Below are 9,007 nucleotides of genomic sequence, written 5' to 3' on the forward strand. Positions count from 1 at the left end.
GTAAGGGGCTAGATTGTGGTGCTAGAGGTGGAAAAGGGATCCGGGAACAATGGCTGACTCTGATCCCCTGCTGTGGGGCTGGAACCAGAAGGAGAGGAGCCAGACCAGCCCATGCTGGTGCAGGAGGTGCTGAGTGTGGGTGCACGGACATGCTGGCCCACAGAGGGGCCTGAAGATGGATCCCAGCATTAGAGTGCAGGGTGTGGGTGAGGGGCCCGGGGCAAGAGGAATGGGCATGAAGTGAGTCAGAGTTGGGCACGGAGAAGGTGGTAGAGGACACGGCCACAACCAGCAAGAGAACCAGAAAGGCCATCTCTGCTATGGCTGACCTTGATAGTGGTGCCCGGCTTTTATAACCACCTGTGGTGCATCACAGTGGCTCCCTGTGACCCCTGCGGCCCTTCTAGCCAACCACCAGGCTGCTTTCAGCAGGCCATGCCTCCAGCCAATTGCCAGGAGGCTCTCACTATGTCCCTCTGTAACAGAAAAGAACAAATCAGACTCCATATTAGATCTGTTCCTTTAGCTTTACTCACTGTGCACCATTTTCCAGGCTTAGCCTTGCTAGCTCTGCACCTTTTGTAAAACAGTGTTGCCTTTAGCCTGAAATTTACAGGAGAGCCTATTCTCGGGGCACTGACCTTTAAGGATGTTAGTACTTCTACACTTCTGTAGAGATGACAAGTTGCAAAATAGAGAATAACTTTTATTTTGTTGGCGGTTTACAGGGACACCATGGCCTGACCCACATGGATGGCTGCAAGAACAAAGAATTCCTGCAGAAAGAAGTTTGTAACAACCAACCACACCATCTCCCCTATTTTTTTGTATAAAAGGAGCCTGTAGTCTGACTGGAGTAGGATGGTTCTCCAAGACATTAGTCTGCCATCCTCTCCGTCTGCCAGCTTTCCTAATAAAGTCACTATTCCTTGCCCTAATACCTTGTCTCCTGATTTATCAGCCTTTTGTGCAGCAAGCAGAATGAGTTTCGATTCAGTAACAAGTGGGATTTCCAGTCGCTGAAGAGGGCCACAGTGGGAGGGGCAGGCTTTAGTGGCGGGAAAGCAAGGGCGAGCTTTACCTCAGATGAGCGAGGTTTGAGATGCTATTACATGTCCAAATAAAGCTGCCAAATGCACAGTTGGAGATATGGGTCTGGAGTTCAAGAAAGTTAGAAGGACAAAGATGCTAACTTGGAGGTTCCCGAATTTCCCTTCTACCACAGAGGCCCTGAGTCCATGGCTTTTCATGGAGCAGTTGCCTCTGAGAGAAACCCGGAGCCTGCCTGAGTGATTCCTACACATCAGGTAACAGAAAACACCCCTATCAGAAAGGGTAGAAAGGTACATCCCCACCATAAGCCCCACCCCCAGCACAGTGCCCTGCAATTGAGGGGACCCCCAACTCCCAGCTCCTCCCTGTGGAGCAAAGGGTCCAAACTGAACAACTAACACCCCCCAGCTTTAAGGCTTCTGTCCAAAGGACGAGCTCCCAGGTCACTGAGCTTTGAAAGTCAGCAGGGCCTATGTCCACCAGTCCCACAGGAACACAGCCAACAGGGAACCAGTGGGAGCACCAGCACCCACTGGGCTTCTCCCCGAGGCCCCAGCTCAGAGGTTGCAGTTAGAAATAAAATCTTCCCGCTTCCACTTGCCTGGAAGGGGTTTGGTTGCAGAATTTGCAAAGGACTGCCTGGGGCCCAGCATCTAATTAGCACACATCCAGGTGCCAGCTGTGACCCTCCCCAGAGCCCTGCCTTCTCCCTCTGGTTCACTCCAACAGTAAAACCTAAACATCTCCCTGGAAGGAGATTGTCCACCCATCTAGTGCCCCAGCTTTTATACCTGCCACTCGAGGGATGGGCCCTCAATCACCCAGGCTTGGTGGCCTGCAGGACTTACACTCCTGAGTCCCACAGGACTGAAACAAAGATGCACATTTTAAATGGACACAAGAATACCCCCAGCTACACCCTGCACCTCAGCATGGAGTGAGCAAGTGAAAACACTCATCTCCCAGTTTCTCCATAGAAAGGCCTTCATTACATGCTTTCTCAGTCCTGTCTGAGGGTCCAACTTCCAATCAACCCACATTTAGGCGCTGACTGAGAGTTTCCCCTTTGGAAAACATGGGTCTTGGGAGCAACCAAAAACAAAGATAGCAGCTTGGACAATCACAGAGGTTTAAGACAGACAACCAGGAGCTCAGGCTGGGCTGACTGCCAGGGTTCAACTCCCACATGAGACCACTCCGTCCGGACTGGGAGAGGTGGTGATTTCATCTGATGTGTAGAAACCAACACAGAGAGTCCAGGAAAATGAGGAAGCAGGGAAATAGTTTTCAAACAAAAGAAAAAGATAAATCTTCAGAAACTTCTCATAATGAAATAGAAAGAAATGATTTCCCTGAGAGTTCAAAATAACAATCATAAAGATGCTCACTGATTCAGGAGAGCAAAGCATGAACAAAGTGAAAACTTCAACAAGAGATAGAAAATATTGAAAAGTACAAAACAGCAATCATATAACTGTAGACTAGACTGAACAGAAAGAATGATCAACAAACTTGAGAACAGGGCAGTAGAACTTATTCAAGAAGTAAACAAAAAAGAAAAAGAATGAAGAGTAAAGATGCTTAGGGGACTTTCAGGAACCACCAAGCAGGTGAACATGTACATTACAGAGGTACCAGAGGAGGAGAGAAAGGAAAAGAGACAGAACACCTATTCAAAGAAATAATGGCTGAAAACTTCCCTAAACTGGGGAGAGAAATAGACGTCCTGACCCAGGAAGCCCAGAACTCCAAATAAGCTGCATCTAAAGAATCCCACACTGAGGCACATTATAAATCAACAGTTAGAAGTTAAAGACAAGAAGACAGTCTTAAAAGCTGCAAGAGAAAAGCAACGTATTATAACAAGGGAACCCTCGTAAGACTGCCAGTGGATTTTTCAGCAGAAACCTTGCGGACCAGAAGAGAGCTCTCAGGATGATATATATTAAAAGTGCTGAAAGAAAAAAACATCAAGCAAGAATCCTCTACCTGGCAAAGCTGTCCTTCAGAATTAAAGAAGAGATAAAGAGTTTTACAGACAAACAAAAGCTGAAGGAGTTCATCACCACTAACATTGCCTCACAAGAGATGCTAAAGGTAGTTCTCCAAGAGGAAATAAAATGATGCAATTTAGTAACAGGAAAGCATATGAAAGCTTAAAACTCACTGGTAAAATTAAAAATAGAGTTAGATTCAGAATACTCTCCTATTGTAATGCTGCTGGTGGTTAAATCACTTATAAATCTAGCATGAAGGTTAAATAACAAAGCATTAAAGTAACTATAATTTGTTGATGAATACACAGGTAAAAATAGATAACTTGTGACATTAAAGGCATAAAATATGGAGAGAAAGTAAAAATGCAGAGATTTAATATGGTACAAAGTTATTATCAGCTTAAAACAGACTGTTATGTTTTCTGTAAGCCTCATGGTAAACACAAAGCAAAAATATACAGTTGATATACAAAAGAAGGAGAGAAAGAAATCTAAGAATAGCACTACATAAAATTATCAAATCACTAAGACAGAGAGCAAGAGAGGAAGATAGGGGCAGAGGAATTACAAAACAGCCAAGAAATAATGAATAAAATGGCAATAGTAAGGCCTTACCTATCGATTATTACTTCAAGTGTAAATGGACTAGACTAAATTCTCTAATCAAAAGACAGAGAGTAGCTAGGTGGATTAAAAAAAAAAACTAATTATGTGCTACCTACAAAAGACTCAATAGCTTTAAAGATACATGCAGACTGAAAGTGAAGTGATGGAAAAAGATATTCCATGCAAATAAAAACCAAAAGAAAGCACAGATAGCTATACTTATATCAGAAAAATAGACTGTAATCAAAATACTGTAATAAGAGACAGAGGTCAGTATATAATAATAAAGGGGTCCATTCAACAAGAGGATATAATATTTGTAAATATTTATGTGCCCAACATAGGAGCAACTAAATATATAAAGCAAATATTAACAGCTTAAAAGAAGAAATATATAGCAATACAAACTTTTTTTGTGGGGGGGGAACTTTGATACCCTGCTTTCATCAATGGATCGATCATCCAGACAGAAAATCAATAAGAAAACATTGGCCTTAAATAATGTGTCAGACCAGGTGGACGTAACAGACATTTATAGAACATTCCATCCAGTAGCAGCAGAATACACATTCTTGGCAAGTGTACATAGAACAGTCTCCAGGACAGATCCTATGTTAGGCACAAAACAGGTCTTAATGAATATAAGAAGATTGAAATCATATCAAGCATCTTTTTCTGGCCACAATTGTATGAAACTAGAAATCAATTATAAGAAAAAAACTGGAAAGTTCACAAATATGTGGAGATTAAACAAGTTGCTCTTGTTTGACCAGCCCACAGCTAACATCATACTCTACAGTGAAAATCTGGAAGTTTCCCTCCAGGATCAGTAACAATCAGGACATCCACTCTCACCAGTTCTATTTAGCATTGTACTGGAAGCCATGGCCAGAGAAATTAGGCAAGAAAAAGAAATAAAATGCATTCAAACTGGAAAGGAGGAAGTACGATTACCTCTGCTTACAGATGCCATGTTATTATATATAGAAAACCCTAAATGTTCATCAACAGATGAATGGATAAGGAAAAAATGATACATACATATATATAAACAAAGGAAGAAAATCCTGAAATTTGCAGCAATATGGATGAAACTTGAGGGGATTATTTTAAATGAAATAAATTAGAGAAAGACAAATACTTTGTAGTATCCAATGGGATTCAAAAAAGCCAAGCTAATAGAAACAGAGAGTAGATTGGTGTTGACCAGGGGTTGGGAGGTCAGCAAAATTAAGAGATGTTGATCAAAGGGTACAAACTTCCAGTTTCTAAGAGGAGTATGTTCTGGGGATCTAATGTACAGTGTGGTGACTACAGTTATAATGTTGCATTCTATAACTGAAATTTGCTAAGAGAGAACGTAAGGGTTCTCATCAAATAAAAAAAAATATGTGAGATGTTGAATGTGTTCATTAACTCAGTAGGAATCCTTTCACAATGACTGTGTATTTCAAATCAAAGAACTTTTAAGTTTTTTGCTATTTTATTTGTCAATTTTATGTTTATAAAGCTGAAAAAAAGAATTTAGCAGTATAATCATGGAGGTGAATTGCAGACCAACCACAGACCTCTGGTTACTTTACAAAAAGTGAATAAAAAAAACAAAACTGAAACATTAACTTAGCATTTAAAAACATTTATTTAGGGACAAGAGAACCATATCAACATAAGTTTACTCTACTGCTACAAATGAACATAACCTCACAAAGAGGAAAAGTTAATAGATGTCATCTTTTTTAATGAATAGTGGTTGAATTTCTTTGTAATATCATGTTACATATATGTACATGAAACATATATATGCAATTTTTGAAGGTATAGAAATAATTTTAAGAATTAATACCCTAGCTAGTACCTACAACTCTGAGTATTACTTATTACCCAGTTAGAATTCATGCCCCATTCTTAAGCTTCCCAAATTAAAGTCATCATGTACAAAGCCAAATAAAATGTTAATGGATTTTTGAAAATGAACACAAAAGAAATGTGACCATATAAATTAGAAGACATTAACTATTAAATAGCATATGTAATAAAATTTGTGGAAAATATTTAAAGATACGTAAGGTAACCATTTACATATAGAAAAACAAAATCTTTTACATATAGGATAAAAGTTTATGGAATAAACAGACGAGTTTTTGAACTTGTATTAAACATTGTTTAACTGGATAGTAAATCCTGTGAGTGTAGAAATAATTTTCTTGTAATTCTCAAAGAAGGAAATAATATGAACTTTAATTCATGGTAACAGAGTTGGCTGGAAAAATGCCGGCTTGACCTCAGAGCTTTCCTTCCCACCAATCAAAACACGAGTTTGTTTTTGATATAACTGTGATTCTGTCTCCGGCTTGAAAATTCATCTCCTGGTTGTTATCATTCAAAGAAATACAGTGCTGTCACTTCTGTAGGCTGGTTTAAATTGCCTAAAACAAGAAAGAAGTATTTAAATTATTCACATGTCTATGAGAAAACTGAAAGTATGTGTCAGTAAGATATCAATTAACAACTTGGGGCTTGGTATGCTGACGCCTTGGAAGCACGTGGGCTGTGTGACTTCACCACATTGTGAAGAGCAAATGTTTGGTAATAACATTCCCTAAATCCACGCAAGTCAAACTGCATATAATTATGTACTTAAACATGTGTTTAGCAAATATTTGTGGTTATTATTGTTTAAATTCTGAATAATATATAAAATAATATTATTCCGTTTTCCCCATTTTAATCAAATAGTCATGATAGTTTCCATAAGTTATAGTTAATTTGATAAAAGTGGATGCTTATGCCCCTGACTGTATCATTAAAGACTTAATGTAAACACCGTGCTCTGCAGTCACTGCTTTTGAGGCCTCCAGCCCCGGCGCACGTGGCCATTGCAGCAGCGGCATTTAATTCTCCCAGGCTTTTATGGCTGTTCTCACTGCTGTACTTACTGGATCCCTTCTCTCAAAACAGAGATGAAATTCAAATTTGCACATCAAGAAGCACATCTACATATCTTTTTCCAGAAGTGATTATAAAACACCCAAATAAAAAACCCTGCAATCCCCAAGCCAGTGATTTTCAAACATCCTTGCTTGCTTAACAGCTAAGATAATTTTTAAACAGCAATATTCACTAGTATATTTTTAATTGATATCTAAAATTGTTGAATATAAGCTTAAGGTATAATGTTCAGCATATTTCACTATCAATTACTTAATCATATTTCTCCTTTTCTGACTAAAAGGATCTTAGGTGATAGTGATTTGAACTCGCCATCATTCATTAAACAAAATCAGTGAGTTTTTTTTAATAGTCAGAGATTACATATTGTTTATTTTTGAAGGAAACTTAGCATAGAAACTGTGGATGTGCCTACACGCGGGACATTTCACAGAAGTGGCCGGACTTGTCTGCAAACAGAAATTCCTGCCAAGTGACTCTGCCCATTCCCAGGGGAAACATTGCTTGCAAACAAGAATGTTTATTAGTTCCTCAAAAGGAACAGGCCTGGGAACAGGAGGGTCTGAATGTAATTAAGATAAGGAAGTCTTAGATGTAGTGCGCACGCGTCAATTTAAAAACTGTTTACTCTCTGTGCTTGGCAAGGGTTACTCCTTTGTGTAGATGGTATAAAAAATAAAGGAACCCGAATCTCGGGAGACATTTTTCACCACAGCAGCTCTGTGATTCATTTCATCGGCAACAATTTTTAACCTTCAAACCATATATTCATTCCAGTTGTCCCAAATATTTTTACTCATGTATTAATATTATATTTTTATGTAAGTTTCTAAACAAAAATTTGTGCTTAAATATATTTTTAAATTTTAAGTAACACAATCCTATATTAAATAATTTCTTAGATTGAGTTTCATTTTCGTACACATTTATCAAAATGTGAAATATATTATGAATTTGTTGATTTACTAAACATGAAAGTAAAATTTTATTTGAAATGCATCCCAATATAAAGGCAAGACTTTTAAGAATTTGTTCACACACAGGATGACTATTTCTTGTTTCTGGAATGACACAGTTCAACATCAAATTGTATTTCAGTGTTCCTTTTTAAAGACATAGGTGCTAAGAAAGCTGATTTTTATAAAAACTAGAGAGGGCAAGAAAGAGATATTTTATAGCAATGTAACAGAATTCTATATCCTCTCCAAGATAGAGGTGAAAATATCACACAGTGACCTATCATCAAAAAAAATAATAAATTATTATTTATAAAGTAATAAACTATTACTATTATAACTTTTTATTTTGGTGATAGCTATGTGATTTTTAAGATACTTAATATATAATGATAATATTAATTACTACTCATTGTAAATTCAGATAACTATGTCATTAAAACCCCCTTCAGTTTTGCTAAAAGCAAAAAAAAAAAAAAAAAAAAATCACCTAATCTACAAAAGTATTTACTGCTCATCAGACTTACTAACTACACCATATCAACATCCATATTTCAAATTGGATCATTATATTTACATTGTGGGGACAGCGTACTGCAGATGATGAAGATGATTTGGCGGTGCTTTTATTCTAGTGTGAAAAAAAGCCCCCATGAAAGGCTAGCAGACAGAGGACAGCCTCATGTCACAGGTCTGCTTTGAGGAGGAACACACGTGGGAAATGGAGATCTGGAAATCCTGTCTCCAATTTTCCCTGTGCCCACGTGCCCTGCGCAGTCTCTGTGTGCCCCGAGATGTGCTCCAATGTGAAGGCCACTGGCTAAGAAGTCTATGCGTATAAAAATACACAATTAAGCATTGAGGGGGCAGTGACGGTGGGGGGGGGGGGAGGCAAGCAGGGGGAGTGGGGCTGAGGCGTGCGGCCTGGCTTGGGGCTGGTGGTGGATCTCGTTGGGTGCCGGGCCCAGACGGTGCCGGGGTGGGGCTGTTTCGGGGACGAGGACCCAGCCGGCCTAGGCCGGCAGCGGGTGGGCGGGGTGGGGCTGCCCCATCGCCCGGCCGAGCGTCCGCGCTGCGGCGGGAGGGGGAGGACGCGCATGCGCGGACGCACAGACGGGAGGACGCCGGACCCCGCCCAGAGCGTGTGGATGCTGGCGGGAACCTGGCGCTTCTGGGTCAGCTACCTGAGGAGGAACCGGCCTGGGGTCTGGGCTGTCGCTTGCCGTCGCCTCCGGTATGGCCGCCGGGCAGGTAAGGGGGCGCTCATGGGGGCGCGCAGGTCGGGGAGCCAGCGGGTGAGGCCTGGGCTGCGCGGCTGGGGAGGCGCACAGGTGTGTAGGTGAGGCCCGGGAGGGGCGGCCCGTTAGGACCCTGCACAGGGCAGGGCACGCAGCCCTGGTTCATGGTGCTCCCTCTGCCCACATTAGCAGTCCCTGAACCCCGCGT

At 40.6% G+C, this 9,007-nt stretch overlaps 1 long non-coding RNA gene across 1 annotated transcript; it reads right to left on the reverse strand.

The window, feature by feature from the left end:
- Window positions 1–5,276: 5,276 nt before the first annotated feature.
- LOC116657058 lies at window positions 5,277–8,355 on the reverse strand. Its single transcript, XR_004311982.1, has 2 exons — window positions 8,139–8,355; window positions 5,277–6,082 (listed from the first exon to the last, which is right to left on the reverse strand). It is a non-coding gene; the product is annotated as an uncharacterized LOC116657058 (long non-coding RNA).
- Window positions 8,356–9,007: the final 652 nt, after the last annotated feature.

The sequence above is a fragment of the Camelus ferus genome, chromosome 17, assembly GCF_009834535.1.
Source record: "Camelus ferus isolate YT-003-E chromosome 17, BCGSAC_Cfer_1.0, whole genome shotgun sequence".
NCBI lineage: Eukaryota > Metazoa > Chordata > Mammalia > Artiodactyla > Camelidae > Camelus > Camelus ferus.